The sequence below is a fragment of the Brienomyrus brachyistius genome, chromosome 2 (assembly GCF_023856365.1).
Source record: "Brienomyrus brachyistius isolate T26 chromosome 2, BBRACH_0.4, whole genome shotgun sequence".
NCBI classification, from domain to species: domain Eukaryota; kingdom Metazoa; phylum Chordata; class Actinopteri; order Osteoglossiformes; family Mormyridae; genus Brienomyrus; species Brienomyrus brachyistius.
The window spans coordinates 23534325-23549027 of record NC_064534.1 but is presented as its reverse complement, the minus strand read 5'-3'; the positions used below and the strand labels follow the sequence as shown (position 1 = coordinate 23549027).

General features: G+C 46.0%; 18 non-coding genes across 18 annotated transcripts; all 18 read right to left on the bottom strand.

The window, feature by feature from the left end:
* Positions 1–8: 8 nt before the first annotated feature.
* trnaa-ugc (transfer RNA alanine (anticodon UGC)) lies at positions 9–81 on the bottom strand. The gene has a single exon. It is a non-coding gene; the product is annotated as a tRNA-Ala (tRNA).
* Positions 82–677: 596 nt separating this feature from the next.
* Positions 678–750, bottom strand: trnaa-ggc (transfer RNA alanine (anticodon GGC)). Its single transcript has one exon. It is a non-coding gene; the product is annotated as a tRNA-Ala (tRNA).
* A 772-nt stretch (positions 751–1522) lies between these two features.
* On the bottom strand, positions 1523–1595 carry trnaa-ugc (transfer RNA alanine (anticodon UGC)). Its single transcript has one exon. It is a non-coding gene; the product is annotated as a tRNA-Ala (tRNA).
* Positions 1596–2525: 930 nt separating this feature from the next.
* trnaa-ugc (transfer RNA alanine (anticodon UGC)) lies at positions 2526–2598 on the bottom strand. Its single transcript has one exon. It is a non-coding gene; the product is annotated as a tRNA-Ala (tRNA).
* A 103-nt stretch (positions 2599–2701) lies between these two features.
* On the bottom strand, positions 2702–2774 carry trnaa-ugc (transfer RNA alanine (anticodon UGC)). Its single transcript has one exon. It is a non-coding gene; the product is annotated as a tRNA-Ala (tRNA).
* Positions 2775–3545: 771 nt separating this feature from the next.
* On the bottom strand, positions 3546–3618 carry trnaa-ggc (transfer RNA alanine (anticodon GGC)). The gene has a single exon. It is a non-coding gene; the product is annotated as a tRNA-Ala (tRNA).
* Positions 3619–4390: 772 nt separating this feature from the next.
* trnaa-ugc (transfer RNA alanine (anticodon UGC)) lies at positions 4391–4463 on the bottom strand. Its single transcript has one exon. It is a non-coding gene; the product is annotated as a tRNA-Ala (tRNA).
* Positions 4464–5411: 948 nt separating this feature from the next.
* Positions 5412–5484, bottom strand: trnaa-ugc (transfer RNA alanine (anticodon UGC)). The gene has a single exon. It is a non-coding gene; the product is annotated as a tRNA-Ala (tRNA).
* A 103-nt stretch (positions 5485–5587) lies between these two features.
* Positions 5588–5660, bottom strand: trnaa-ugc (transfer RNA alanine (anticodon UGC)). Its single transcript has one exon. It is a non-coding gene; the product is annotated as a tRNA-Ala (tRNA).
* A 596-nt stretch (positions 5661–6256) lies between these two features.
* Positions 6257–6329, bottom strand: trnaa-ugc (transfer RNA alanine (anticodon UGC)). Its single transcript has one exon. It is a non-coding gene; the product is annotated as a tRNA-Ala (tRNA).
* Positions 6330–7946: 1617 nt separating this feature from the next.
* trnaa-ugc (transfer RNA alanine (anticodon UGC)) lies at positions 7947–8019 on the bottom strand. The gene has a single exon. It is a non-coding gene; the product is annotated as a tRNA-Ala (tRNA).
* Positions 8020–8122: 103 nt separating this feature from the next.
* Positions 8123–8195, bottom strand: trnaa-ugc (transfer RNA alanine (anticodon UGC)). Its single transcript has one exon. It is a non-coding gene; the product is annotated as a tRNA-Ala (tRNA).
* Positions 8196–8791: 596 nt separating this feature from the next.
* On the bottom strand, positions 8792–8864 carry trnaa-ugc (transfer RNA alanine (anticodon UGC)). The gene has a single exon. It is a non-coding gene; the product is annotated as a tRNA-Ala (tRNA).
* Positions 8865–8967: 103 nt separating this feature from the next.
* On the bottom strand, positions 8968–9040 carry trnaa-ugc (transfer RNA alanine (anticodon UGC)). Its single transcript has one exon. It is a non-coding gene; the product is annotated as a tRNA-Ala (tRNA).
* Positions 9041–9143: 103 nt separating this feature from the next.
* Positions 9144–9216, bottom strand: trnaa-ugc (transfer RNA alanine (anticodon UGC)). The gene has a single exon. It is a non-coding gene; the product is annotated as a tRNA-Ala (tRNA).
* A 103-nt stretch (positions 9217–9319) lies between these two features.
* Positions 9320–9392, bottom strand: trnaa-ugc (transfer RNA alanine (anticodon UGC)). The gene has a single exon. It is a non-coding gene; the product is annotated as a tRNA-Ala (tRNA).
* A 3272-nt stretch (positions 9393–12664) lies between these two features.
* Positions 12665–12737, bottom strand: trnaa-ugc (transfer RNA alanine (anticodon UGC)). Its single transcript has one exon. It is a non-coding gene; the product is annotated as a tRNA-Ala (tRNA).
* Positions 12738–13509: 772 nt separating this feature from the next.
* Positions 13510–13582, bottom strand: trnaa-ugc (transfer RNA alanine (anticodon UGC)). Its single transcript has one exon. It is a non-coding gene; the product is annotated as a tRNA-Ala (tRNA).
* Positions 13583–14703: the final 1121 nt, after the last annotated feature.

The following is a 14703-nucleotide window of genomic DNA, read 5'->3' as shown; positions in this document are numbered from 1 at the left end:
TAAATGATTGGAGAATGTGGGTATCGATCCCACTACCTCTCACATGCAAAGCGAGCGCTCTACCACTTGAGCTAATTCCCCCTGCTGAGCTAATCTTAAGGTGGCTGTGGTGGACAACGCCTCCTTGATGTCTGGTGAATTATGGCTGTTCTGGGGTGTTGTTTAGGCCCAGCAGCTAAATGGTTGGAGAATGTGGGTATCGATCCCACTACCTCTCACATGCAAAGCGAGCGCTCTTCCACTTGAGCTAATTCCCCCTGCTGAGCTAATCTTGACATGCAGTTATTTGACTCACCTGTTAAAGGCTCTTCAAAATGCCTTCTTTACATTAGCCAGAAAGCTGGTTCGTTCTTTTTATGTTTAAGACTCATCAACTAACAGGTTACGAGCATTGACAGATACATAAATGAAGGTGTTGCATGCACTACATCATCGCAAGTTCCCTTAGCATTTAATATATCATGGAAATGTCCCAGGAAATGGCTACTGCTTTATTTTGAATATCTAGTGGTGGCTGTTCTTGGGGGAGTTTCCTTGAACGTAGTATGATTTTGCAAAGCTCAGAGTTGCTGATACCAAGGGAAGATATTAAGGTGGCTGTGGTGGACAACACCTCCTTGATGTCAGGTGAATTATGGGTGTTCTGAGGTGTTGTTTAGGCCTAGCAGCTAAATGATTGGAGAATGTGGGTATTGATCCCACTACCTCTCACATGCCAAGCGAGCGCTCTACCACTTGAGCTAATTCCCCCTGCTGAGCTAATCTTAAGGTGGCTGTGGTGGACAACGCCTCCTTGATGTCTGGTGAATTATGGCTGTTCTGGGGTGTTGTTTAGGCCCAGCAGCTAAATGATTGGCGAATGTGGGTATTGATCCCACTACCTCTCACATGCAAAGCGAGCGCTCTACCACTTGAGCTAATTCCCCCTGCTGAGCTAATCTTAAGGTGGCTGTGGTGGACAACGCCTCCTTGATGTCTGGTGAATTATGACTGTTCTGGGGTGTTGTTTAGGCCCAGCAGCTAAATGATTGGAGAATGTGGGTATCGATCCCACTACCTCTCACATGCAAAGCAAGCGCTCTACCACTTGAGCTAATTCCCCCTGCTGAGCTAATCTTGACATGCAGTTATTTGACTCACCTGTTAATGGCTCTCCGAAATGCCTTCTGTACATTAGCCAGAGAGCTGGTTCGTTCTTTTTATGTTTAAGACTCATCAGCTAACAGGTTACGAGCATTGACAGATACATAAATGAAGGTGTTGCATGCAATACACCATCGCAAGTTCCCTTAGCATTTAATATATCATGGAAATGTGCCAGGAAATAGCTACTGCTTTATTTTGAATATCTAGTGGTAGCTGTTCTTGGGGGAGTTTCCTTGAACGTAGTGTGATTGTGCAAAGCTCAGAGTTGCTGATACCAAGGGAAGATATTAAGGTGGCTGTGGTGGACAACACCTCCTTGATGTCTGGTGAATTACGGGTGTTCTGGGGTGTTGTTTAGGCCCAGCAGCTAAATGATTGGAGAATGTGGGTATCGATCCCACTACCTCTCACATGCAAAGCGAGCGCTCTACCACTTGAGCTAATTCCCCCTGCTGAGCTAATCTTAAGGTGGCTGTGGTGGACAACGCCTCCTTGATGTCTGGTGAATTATGGCTGTTCTGGGGTCTTGTTTAGGCCCAGCAGCTAAATGATTGGAGAATGTGGGTATCGATCCCACTACCTCTCACATGCAAAGCAAGCGCTCTACCACTTGAGCTAATTCCCCCTGCTGAGCTAATCTTAAGGTGGCTGTGGTGGACAACACCTCCTTGATGTCTGGTGAATTATGGCTGTTCTGGGGTGTTGTTTAGGCCCAGCAGCTAAATGATTGGAGAATGTGGGTATCGATCCCACTACCTCTCACATGCAAAGCGAGCGCTCTTCCACTTGAGCTAATCTTAAGGTGGCTGTGGTGGACAACGCCTCCTTGATGTCTGGTGAATTATGACTGTTCTGGGGTATTGTTTAGGCCCAGCAGCTAAATGATTGGAGAATGTGGGTATCGATCCCAATACCTCTCACATGCAAAGCAAGCGCTCTACCACTTGAGCTAATTCCCCCTGCTGAGCAAATCTTGACATGCAGTTATTTGACTCACCTGTTAATGGCTCTCCGAAATGCCTTCTGTACATTAGCCAGAGAGCTGGTTCGTTCTTTTTATGTTTAAGACTCATCAACTAACAGGTTACGAGCATTGACAGATACATAAATGAAGGTGTTGCATGCAATACACCATCGCAAGTTCCCTTAGCATTTAATATATCATGGAAATGTGCCAGGAAATAGCTACTGCTTTATTTTGAATATCTAGTGGTAGCTGTTCTTGGGGGAGTTTCCTTGAACGTAGTGTGATTGTGCAAAGCTCAGAGTTGCTGATACCAAGGGAAGATATTAAGGTGGCTGTGGTGGACAACACCTCCTTGATGTCTGGTGAATTACGGGTGTTCTGGGGTGTTGTTTAGGCCCAGCAGCTAAATGATTGGAGAATGTGGGTATCGATCCCACTACCTCTCACATGCAAAGCGAGCGCTCTACCACTTGAGCTAATTCCCCCTGCTGAGCTAATCTTAAGGTGGCTGTGGTGGACAACGCCTCCTTGATGTCTGGTGAATTATGGCTGTTCTGGGGTCTTGTTTAGGCCCAGCAGCTAAATGATTGGAGAATGTGGGTATCGATCCCACTACCTCTCACATGCAAAGCGAGCGCTCTACCACTTGAGCTAATTCCCCCTGCTGAGCTAATCTTAAGGTGGCTGTGGTGGACAACACCTCCTTGATGTCTGGTGAATTATGGCTGTTCTGGGGTGTTGTTTAGGCCCAGCAGCTAAATGATTGGAGAATGTGGGTATCGATCCCACTACCTCTCACATGCAAAGCGAGCGCTCTTCCACTTGAGCTAATTCCCCCTGCTGCGCTAATCTTAAGGTGGCTGTGGTGGACAACACCTCCTTGATGTCTGGTGAATTATGGCTGTTCTGGGGTGTTGTTTAGGCCCAGCAGCTAAATGATTGGAGAATGTGGGTATCGATCCCACTACCTCTCACATGCAAAGCGAGCGCTCTTCCACTTGAGCTAATTCCCCCTGCTGAGCTAATCTTGACATGCAGTTATTTGACTCACCTGTTAATGGCTCTCCGAAATGCCTTCTGTACATTAGCCAGAGAGCTGGTTCGTTCTTTTTATGTTTAAGACTCATCAACTAACAGGTTACGAGCATTGACAGATACATAAATGAAAGTGTTGCATGCACTACATCATCGCAAGTTCCCTTAGCAATTAATATATCATGGAAATGTCCCAGGAAATGGCTACTGCTTTATTTTGAATATCTAGTGGTGGCTGTTCTTGGGGGATTTCCTTGAACGTAGTATGATTGTGCAAAGCTCAGAGTTGCTGATACCAAGGGAGGATTTTAAGATGGCTGTGTTGGACAACACCTCCTTGATGTCAGGTGAATTATGGGTGTTCTGAGGTGTTGTTTAGGCCTAGCAGCTAAATGATTGGAGAATGTGGGTATTGATCCCACTACCTCTCACATGCCAAGCGAGCGCTCTACCACTTGAGCTAATTCCCCCTGCTGAGCTAATCTTAAGGTGGCTGTGGTGGACAACGCCTCCTTGATGTCTGGTGAATTATGGCTGTTCTGGGGTGTTGTTTAGGCCCAGCAGCTAAATGATTGGCGAATGTGGGTATTGATCCCACTACCTCTCACATGCAAAGCGAGCGCTCTACCACTTGAGCTAATTCCCCCTGCTGAGCTAATCTTAAGGTGGCTGTGGTGGACAACGCCTCCTTGATGTCTGGTGAATTATGACTGTTCTGGGGTGTTGTTTAGGCCCAGCAGCTAAATGATTGGAGAATGTGGGTATCGATCCCACTACCTCTCACATGCAAAGCAAGCGCTCTACCACTTGAGCTAATTCCCCCTGCTGAGCTAATCTTGACATGCAGTTATTTGACTCACCTGTTAATGGCTCTCCGAAATGCCTTCTGTACATTAGCCAGAGAGCTGGTTCGTTCTTTTTATGTTTAAGACTCATCAGCTAACAGGTTACGAGCATTGACAGATACATAAATGAAGGTGTTGCATGCAATACACCATCGCAAGTTCCCTTAGCATTTAATATATCATGGAAATGTGCCAGGAAATAGCTACTGCTTTATTTTGAATATCTAGTGGTAGCTGTTCTTGGGGGAGTTTCCTTGAACGTAGTGTGATTGTGCAAAGCTCAGAGTTGCTGATACCAAGGGAAGATATTAAGGTGGCTGTGGTGGACAACACCTCCTTGATGTCTGGTGAATTACGGGTGTTCTGGGGTGTTGTTTAGGCCCAGCAGCTAAATGATTGGAGAATGTGGGTATCGATCCCACTACCTCTCACATGCAAAGCGAGCGCTCTACCACTTGAGCTAATTCCCCCTGCTGAGCTAATCTTAAGGTGGCTGTGGTGGACAACGCCTCCTTGATGTCTGGTGAATTATGGCTGTTCTGGGGTCTTGTTTAGGCCCAGCAGCTAAATGATTGGAGAATGTGGGTATCGATCCCACTACCTCTCACATGCAAAGCAAGCGCTCTACCACTTGAGCTAATTCCCCCTGCTGAGCTAATCTTAAGGTGGCTGTGGTGGACAACACCTCCTTGATGTCTGGTGAATTATGGCTGTTCTGGGGTGTTGTTTAGGCCCAGCAGCTAAATGATTGGAGAATGTGGGTATCAATCCCACTACCTCTCACATGCAAAGCGAGCGCTCTTCCACTTGAGCTAATTCCCCCTGCTGAGCTAATCTTAAGGTGGCTGTGGTGGACAACGCCTCCTTGATGTCTGGTGAATTATGACTGTTCTGGGGTATTGTTTAGGCCCAGCAGCTAAATGATTGGAGAATGTGGGTATCGATCCCACTACCTCTCACATGCAAAGCAAGCGCTCTACCACTTGAGCTAATTCCCCCTGCTGAGCAAATCTTGACATGCAGTTATTTGACTCACCTGTTAATGGCTCTCCGAAATGCCTTCTGTACATTAGCCAGAGAGCTGGTTCGTTCTTTTTATGTTTAAGACTCATCAACTAACAGGTTACGAGCATTGACAGATACATAAATGAAGGTGTTGCATGCAATACACCATCGCAAGTTCCCTTAGCATTTAATATATCATGGAAATGTGCCAGGAAATAGCTACTGCTTTATTTTGAATATCTAGTGGTAGCTGTTCTTGGGGGAGTTTCCTTGAACGTAGTGTGATTGTGCAAAGCTCAGAGTTGCTGATACCAAGGGAAGATATTAAGGTGGCTGTGGTGGACAACACCTCCTTGATGTCTGGTGAATTACGGGTGTTCTGGGGTGTTGTTTAGGCCCAGCAGCTAAATGATTGGAGAATGTGGGTATCGATCCCACTACCTCTCACATGCAAAGCGAGCGCTCTACCACTTGAGCTAATTCCCCCTGCTGAGCTAATCTTAAGGTGGCTGTGGTGGACAACGCCTCCTTGATGTCTGGTGAATTATGGCTGTTCTGGGGTCTTGTTTAGGCCCAGCAGCTAAATGATTGGAGAATGTGGGTATCGATCCCACTACCTCTCACATGCAAAGCGAGCGCTCTACCACTTGAGCTAATTCCCCCTGCTGAGCTAATCTTAAGGTGGCTGTGGTGGACAACACCTCCTTGATGTCTGGTGAATTATGGCTGTTCTGGGGTGTTGTTTAGGCCCAGCAGCTAAATGATTGGAGAATGTGGGTATCGATCCCACTACCTCTCACATGCAAAGCGAGCGCTCTTCCACTTGAGCTAATTCCCCCTGCTGAGCTAACCTTGACATGCAGTTATTTGACTCACCTATTAAAGGCTCTTCAAAATGCCTTCTGTACATTAGCCAGAAAGCTGGTTCGTTCTTTTTATGTTTAAGACTCATCAACTAACAGGTTACGAGCATTGACAGATATATAAATGAAGGTGTTGCATGCAATACACCATCGCAAGTTCCCTTAGCATTTAATATATCATGGAAATGTCCCAGGAAATGGCTACTGCTTTATTTTGAATATCTAGTGGTGGCTGTTCTTGGGGGAGTTTCCTTGAACGTAGTATGATTGTGCAAAGCTCAGAGTTGCTGATACCAAGGGAGGATTTTAAGATGGCTGTGTTGGACAACACCTCCTTGATGTCTGGTGAATTATGGGTGTTCTGAGGTGTTGTTTAGGCCTAGAAGCTAAATGATTGGAGAATGTGGGTATCGATCCCACTACCTCTCACATGCAAAGCGAGCGCTCTACCACTTGAGCTAATTCCCCCTGCTGAGCTAATCTTAAGGTGGCTGTGGTGGACAACGCCTCCTTGATGTCTGGTGAATTATGGCTGTTCTGGGGTGTTGTTTAGGCCCAGCAGCTAAATGATTAGAGAATGTGGGTATTGATCCCACTACCTCTCACATGCAAAGCGAGCGCTCTACCACTTGAGCTAATTCCCTCTGCTGAGCTAATCTTAAGGTGGCTGTGGTGGACAACGCCTCCTTGATGTCTGGTGAATTATGACTGTTCTGGGGTATTGTTTAGGCCCAGCAGCTAAATGATTGGAGAATGTGGGTATCAATCCCACTACCTCTCACATGCAAAGCGAGCGCTCTACCACTTGAGCTAATTCCCCCTGCTGAGCTAATCTTAAGGTGGCTGTGGTGGACAACGCCTCCTTGATGTCTGGTGAATTATGGCTGTTCTGGGGTGTTGTTTAGGCCCAGCAGCTAAATGATTAGAGAATGTGGGTATTGATCCCACTACCTCTCACATGCAAAGCGAGCGCTCTACCACTTGAGCTAATTCCCTCTGCTGAGCTAATCTTAAGGTGGCTGTGGTGGACAACGCCTCCTTGATGTCTGGTGAATTATGACTGTTCTGGGGTATTGTTTAGGCCCAGCAGCTAAATGATTGGAGAATGTGGGTATCGATCCCACTACCTCTCACATGCAAAGCAAGCGCTCTACCACTTGAGCTAATTCCCCCTGCTGAGCAAATCTTGACATGCAGTTATTTGACTCACCTGTTAATGGCTCTCCGAAATGCCTTCTGTACATTAGCCAGAGAGCTGGTTCGTTCTTTTTATGTTTAAGACTCATCAACTAACAGGTTACGAGCATTGACAGATACATAAATGAAGGTGTTGCATGCAATACACCATCGCAAGTTCCCTTAGCATTTAATATATCATGGAAATGTGCCAGGAAATAGCTACTGCTTTATTTTGAATATCTAGTGGTAGCTGTTCTTGGGGGACTTTCCTTGAACGTAGTGTGATTGTGCAAAGCTTAGAGTTGCTGATACCAAGGAAAGATATTAAGGTGGCTGTGGTGGACAACACCTCCTTGATGTCTCGTGAATTACAGGTGTTCTGGGGTGTTGTTTAGGCCCAGCAGCTAAATGATTGGAGAATGTGGGTATCGATCCCACTACCTCTCACATGCAAAGCGAGCGCTCTTCCACTTGAGCTAATTCCCCCTGCTTAGCTAATCTTGACATGCAGTTATTTGACTCACCTGTTAATGGCTCTCCGAAATGCCTTCTGTACATTAGCCAGAGAGCTGGTTCGTTCTTTTTATGTTTAAGACTCATCAACTAACAGGTTACGAGCATTGACAGATACATAAATGAAGGTGTTGCATGCAATACACCATCGCAAGTTCCCTTAGCATTTAATATATCATGGAAATGTGCCAGGAAATAGCTACTGCTTTATTTTGAATATCTAGTGGTAGCTGTTCTTGGGGGAGTTTCCTTGAACGTAGTGTGATTGTGCAAAGCTCAGAGTTGCTGATACCAAGGAAAGATATTAAGATGGCTGTGTTGGACAACACCTCCTTGATGTCTGGTGAATTATGGGTGTTCTGAGGTGTTGTTTAGGCCTAGCAGCTAATTGATTGGAGAATGTGGGTATCGATCCCACTACCTCTCACTTGCAAAGCGAGCGCTCTACCACTTGAGCTAATTCCCCCTGCTGAGCTAATCTTAAGGTGGCTGTGGTGGACAACGCCTCCTTGATGTCTGGTGAATTATGGGTGTTCTGGGGTCTTGTTTAGGCCCAGCAGCTAAATGATTGGAGAATGTGGGTATCGATCCCACTACCTCTCACATGCAAAGCGAGCGCTCTACCACTTGAGCTAATTCCCCCTGCTGAGCTAATCTTAAGTTGGCTGTGGTGGACAACGCCTCCTTGATGTCTGGTGAATTATGACTGTTCTGGGGTGTTGTTTAGGCCCAGCAGCTAAATGATTGGAGAATGTGGGTATCGATCCCACTACTTCTCACATGCAAAGCGAGCGCTCTTCCACTTGAGCTAATTCCCCCTGCTGAGCTAATCTTGACATGCAGTTATTTGACTCACCTGTTAATGGCTCTCCGAAATGCCTTCTGTATATTAGCCAGAGAGCTGGTTCGTTCTTTTTATGTTTAAGACTCATCAACTAACAGGTTACGAGCATTGACAGATACATAAATGAAGGTGTTGCATGCAATACACCATCGCAAGTTCCCTTAGCATTTAATATATCATGGAAATGTGCCAGGAAATAGCTACTGCTTTATTTTGAATATCTAGTGGTAGCTGTTCTTGGGGGAGTTTCCTTGAACGTAGTGTGATTGTGCAAAGCTCAGAGTTGCTCATACCAAGGGAAGATATTAAGGTGGCTGTGGTGGACAACACCTCCTTGATGTCTGGTGAATTCCGGGTGTTCTGGGGTGTTGTGTAGGCCCAGCAGCTAAATGATTGGAGAATGTGGGTATCGATCCCACTACCTCTCACATGCAAAGCGAGCGCTCTACCACTTGAGCTAATTCCCCCTGCTGAGCTAATCTTAAGGTGGCTGTGGTGGACAACGCCTCCTTGATGTCTGGTGAATTATGGCTGTTCTGGTGTGTTGTTTAGGCCCAGCAGCTAAATGATTGGAGAATGTGGGTATCGATCCCACTACCTCTCACATGCAAAGCGAGCGCTCTACCACTTGAGCTAATTCCCCCTGCTGAGCCAATCTTAAGGTGGCTGTGGTGGACAACGCCTCCTTGATGTCTGGTGAATTATGGCTGCTCTGGGGTGTTGTTTAGGACCAGCAGCTAAATGATTGGAGAATGTGGGTATCGATCCCACTACCTCTCACATGCAAAGCGAGCGCTCTACCACTTGAGCTAATTCCCCCTGCTGAGCTAATCTTAAGGTGGCTGTGGTGGACAACGCCTCCTTGATGTCTGGTGAATTATGGCTGTTCTGGGGTGTTGTGTAGGCCCAGCAGCTAAATGATTGGAGAATGTGGGTATCGATCCCACTACCTCTCACATGCAAAGCGAGCGCTCTACCACTTGAGCTAATTCCCCCTGCTGAGCTAATCTTAAGGTGGCTGTGGTGGACAACGCCTCCTTGATGTCTGGTGAATTATGGCTGTTCTGGTGTGTTGTTTAGGCCCAGCAGCTAAATGATTGGAGAATGTGGGTATTGATCCCACTACCTCTCACATGCAAAGCGAGCGCTCTACCACTTGAGCTAATTCCCTCAGCTGAGCTAATCTTAAGTTGGCTGTGGTGGACAACGCCTCCTTGATGTCTGGTGAATTATGACTGTTCTGGGGTGTTGTTTAGGCCCAGCAGCTAAATGATTGGAGAATGTGGGTATCGATCCCACTACCTCTCACATGCAAAGCGAGCGCTCTTCCACTTGAGCTAATTCCCCCTGCTGAGCTAATCTTAAGGTGGCTGTGGTGGACAACGCCTCCTTGATGTCTGGTGAATTATGGCTGTTCTGGGGTGTTGTTTAGGCCCAGCAGCTAAATGATTGGAGAATGTGGGTATCGATCCCACTACCTCTCACATGCAAAGCGAGCGCTCTTCCACTTGAGCTAATTCCCCCTGCTGAGCTAACCATGACATGCAGTTATTTGACTCACCTATTAAAGGCTGTTCAAAATGCCTTCTGTACATTAGCCAGAAAGCTGGTTCGTTCTTTTTATGTTTAAGACTCATCAACTAATAGGTTACGAGCATTGACAGATACATAAATGAAGGTGTTGCATGCACTACATCATCGCAAGTTCCCTTAGCATTTAATATATCATGGAAATGTCCCAGGAAATGGCTACTGCTTTATTTTGAATATCTAGTGGTGGCTGTTCTTGGGGGAGTTTCCTTGAACGTAGTATGATTGTGCAAAGCTCAGAGTTGCTGATACCAAGGGAGGATTTTAAGATGGCTGTGTTGGACAACACCTCCTTGATGTCTGGTGAATTATGGGTGTTCTGGGGTGTTGTTTAGGCCCAGCAACTAAATGATTGGAGAATGTGGGTATCGATCCCACTACCTTTCACATGCAAAGCGAGCGCTCTACCACTTGAGCTAATTCCCCCTGCTGAGCTAATCTTAAGGTGGCTGTGGTGGACAACGCCTCCTTGATGTCTGGTGAATTATGGCTGTTCTGGGGTGTTGTTTAGGCCCAGCAGCTAAATGATTGGAGAATGTGGGTATTGATCCCACTACCTCTCACATGCAAAGCGAGCGCTCTACCACTTGAGCTAATTCCCTCTGCTGAGCTAATCTTAAGGTGGCTGTGGTGGACAACGCCTCCTTGATGTCTGGTGAATTATGACTGTTCTGGGGTATTGTTTAGGCCCAGCAGCTAAATGATTGGAGAATGTGGGTATCGATCCCACTACCTCTCACATGCAAAGCAAGCGCTCTACCACTTGAGCTAATTCCCCCTGCTGAGCAAATCTTGACATGCAGTTATTTGACTCACCTGTTAATGGCTCTCCGAAATGCCTTCTGTACATTAGCCAGAGAGCTGGTTCGTTCTTTTTATGTTTAAGACTCATCAACTAACAGGTTACGAGCATTGACAGATACATAAATGAAGGTGTTGCATGCAATACACCATCGCAAGTTCCCTTAGCATTTAATATATCATGGAAATGTGCCAGGAAATAGCTACTGCTTTATTTTGAATATCTAGTGGTAGCTGTTCTTGGGGGAGTTTCCTTGAACGTAGTGTGATTGTGCAAAGCTCAGAGTTGCTGATACCAAGGAAAGATATTAAGGTGGCTGTGGTGGACAACACCTCCTTGATGTCTCGTGAATTACAGGTGTTCTGGGGTGTTGTTTAGGCCCAGCAGCTAAATGATTGGAGAATGTGGGTATCGATCCCACTACCTCTCACATGCAAAGCGAGCGCTCTTCCACTTGAGCTAATTCCCCCTGCTTAGCTAATCTTGACATGCAGTTATTTGACTCACCTGTTAATGGCTCTCCGAAATGCCTTCTGTACATTAGCCAGAGAGCTGGTTCGTTCTTTTTATGTTTAAGACTCATCAACTAACAGGTTACGAGCATTGACAGATACATAAATGAAGGTGTTGCATGCAATACACCATCGCAAGTTCCCTTAGCATTTAATATATCATGGAAATGTGCCAGGAAATAGCTACTGCTTTATTTTGAATATCTAGTGGTAGCTGTTCTTGGGGGAGTTTCCTTGAACGTAGTGTGATTGTGCAAAGCTCAGAGTTGCTGATACCAAGGAAAGATATTAAGGTGGCTGTGGTGGACAACACCTCCTTGATGTCTCGTGAATTACAGGTGTTCTGGGGTGTTGTTTAGGCCCAGCAGCTAAATGATTGGAGAATGTGGGTATCGATCCCACTACCTCTCACATGCAAAGCGAGCGCTCTTCCACTTGAGCTAATTCCCCCTGCTTAGCTAATCTTGACATGCAGTTATTTGACTCACCTGTTAATGGCTCTCCGAAATGCCTTCTGTACATTAGCCAGAGAGCTGGTTCGTTCTTTTTATGTTTAAGACTCATCAACTAACAGGTTACGAGCATTGACAGATACATAAATGAAGGTGTTGCATGCAATACACCATCGCAAGTTCCCTTAGCATTTAATATATCATGGAAATGTGCCAGGAAATAGCTACTGCTTTATTTTGAATATCTAGTGGTAGCTGTTCTTGGGGGAGTTTCCTTGAACGTAGTGTGATTGTGCAAAGCTCAGAGTTGCTGATACCAAGGAAAGATATTAAGGTGGCTGTGGTGGACAACACCTCCTTGATGTCTCGTGAATTACAGGTGTTCTGGGGTGTTGTTTAGGCCCAGCAGCTAAATGATTGGAGAATGTGGGTATCGATCCCACTACCTCTCACATGCAAAGCGAGCGCTCTTCCACTTGAGCTAATTCCCCCTGCTTAGCTAATCTTGACATGCAGTTATTTGACTCACCTGTTAATGGCTCTCCGAAATGCCTTCTGTACATTAGCCAGAGAGCTGGTTCGTTCTTTTTATGTTTAAGACTCATCAACTAACAGGTTACGAGCATTGACAGATACATAAATGAAGGTGTTGCATGCAATACACCATCGCAAGTTCCCTTAGCATTTAATATATCATGGAAATGTGCCAGGAAATAGCTACTGCTTTATTTTGAATATCTAGTGGTAGCTGTTCTTGGGGGAGTTTCCTTGAACGTAGTATGATTTTGCAAAGCTCAGAGTTGCTGATACCAAGGGAGGATTTTAAGATGGCTGTGTTGGACAACACCTCCTTGATGTCTGGTGAATTATGGGTGTTCTGAGGTGTTGTTTAGGCCTAGCAGCTAAATGATTGGAGAATGTGGGTATCGATCCCACTACCTCTCACTTGCAAAGCGAGCGCTCTACCACTTGAGCTAATTCCCCCTGCTGAGCTAATCTTAAGGTGGCTGTGGTGGACAACGCCTCCTTGATGTCTGGTGAATTATGGGTGTTCTGGGGTCTTGTTTAGGCCCAGCAGCTAAATGATTGGAGAATGTGGGTATCAATCCCACTACCTCTCACATGCAAAGCGAGCGCTCTACCACTTGAGCTAATTCCCCCTGCTGAGCTAATCTTAAGTTGGCTGTGGTGGACAACGCCTCCTTGATGTCTGGTGAATTATGACTGTTCTGGGGTGTTGTTTAGGCCCAGCAGCTAAATGATTGGAGAATGTGGGTATCGATCCCACTACTTCTCACATGCAAAGCGAGCGCTCTTCCACTTGAGCTAATTCCCCCTGCTGAGCTAATCTTGACATGCAGTTATTTGACTCACCTGTTAATGGCTCTCCGAAATGCCTTCTGTACATTAGCCAGAGAGCTGGTTCGTTCTTTTTATGTTTAAGACTCATCAACTAACAGGTTACGAGCATTGACAGATACATAAATGAAGGTGTTGCATGCAATACACCATCGCAAGTTCCCTTAGCATTTAATATATCATGGAAATGTGCCAGGAAATAGCTACTGCTTTATTTTGAATATCTAGTGGTAGCTGTTCTTGGGGGAGTTTCCTTGAACGTAGTGTGATTCTGCAAAGCTCAGAGTTGCTGATACCAAGGGAAGATATTAAGGTGGCTGTGGTGGACAACACCTCCTTGATGTCTGGTGAATTCCGGGTGTTCTGGGGTGTTGTGTAGGCCCAGCAGCTAAATGATTGGAGAATGTGGGTATCGATCCCACTACCTCTCACATGCAAAGCGAGCGCTCTACCACTTGAGCTAATTCCCCCTGCTGAGCTAATCTTAAGGTGGCTGTGGTGGACAACGCCTCCTTGATGTCTGGTGAATTATGGCTGTTCTGGTGTGTTGTTTAGGCCCAGCAGCTAAATGATTGGAGAATGTGGGTATCGATCCCACTACCTTTCACATGCAAAGCGAGCGCTCTACCACTTGAGCTAATTCCCCCTGCTGAGCTAATCTTAAGGTGGCTGTGGTGGACAACGCCTCCTTGATGTCTGGTGAATTATGGCTGTTCTGGGGTGTTGTTTAGGCCCAGCAGCTAAATGGTTGGAGAATGTGGGTATCGATCCCACTACCTCTCACATGCAAAGCGAGCGCTCTACCACTTGAGCTAATTCCCTCTGCTGAGCTAATCTTAAGGTGGCTGTGGTGGACAACGCCTCCTTGATGTCTGGTGAATTATGACTGTTCTGGGGTATTGTTTAGGCCCAGCAGCTAAATGATTGGAGAATGTGGGTATCGATCCCACTACCTCTCACATGCAAAGCAAGCGCTCTACCACTTGAGCTAATTCCCCCTGCTGAGCAAATCTTGACATGCAGTTATTTGACTCACCTGTTAATGGCTCTCCGAAATGCCTTCTGTACATTAGCCAGAGAGCTGGTTCGTTCTTTTTATGTTTAAGACTCATCAACTAACAGGTTACGAGCATTGACAGATACATAAATGAAGGTGTTGCATGCAATACACCATCGCAAGTTCCCTTAGCATTTAATATATCATGGAAATGTGCCAGGAAATAGCTACTGCTTTATTTTGAATATCTAGTGGTAGCTGTTCTTGGGGGAGTTTCCTTGAACGTAGTGTGATTGTGCAAAGCTCAGAGTTGCTGATACCAAGGAAAGATATTAAGGTGGCTGTGGTGGACAACACCTCCTTGATGTCTCGTGAATTACAGGTGTTCTGGGGTGTTGTTTAGGCCCAGCAGCTAAATGATTGGAGAATGTGGGTATCGATCCCACTACCTCTCACATGCAAAGCGAGCGCTCTTCCACTTGAGCTAATTCCCCCTGCTTAGCTAATCTTGACATGCAGTTATTTGACTCACCTGTTAATGGCTCTCCGAAATGCCTTCTGTACATTAGCCAGAGAGCTGGTTCGTTCTTTTTA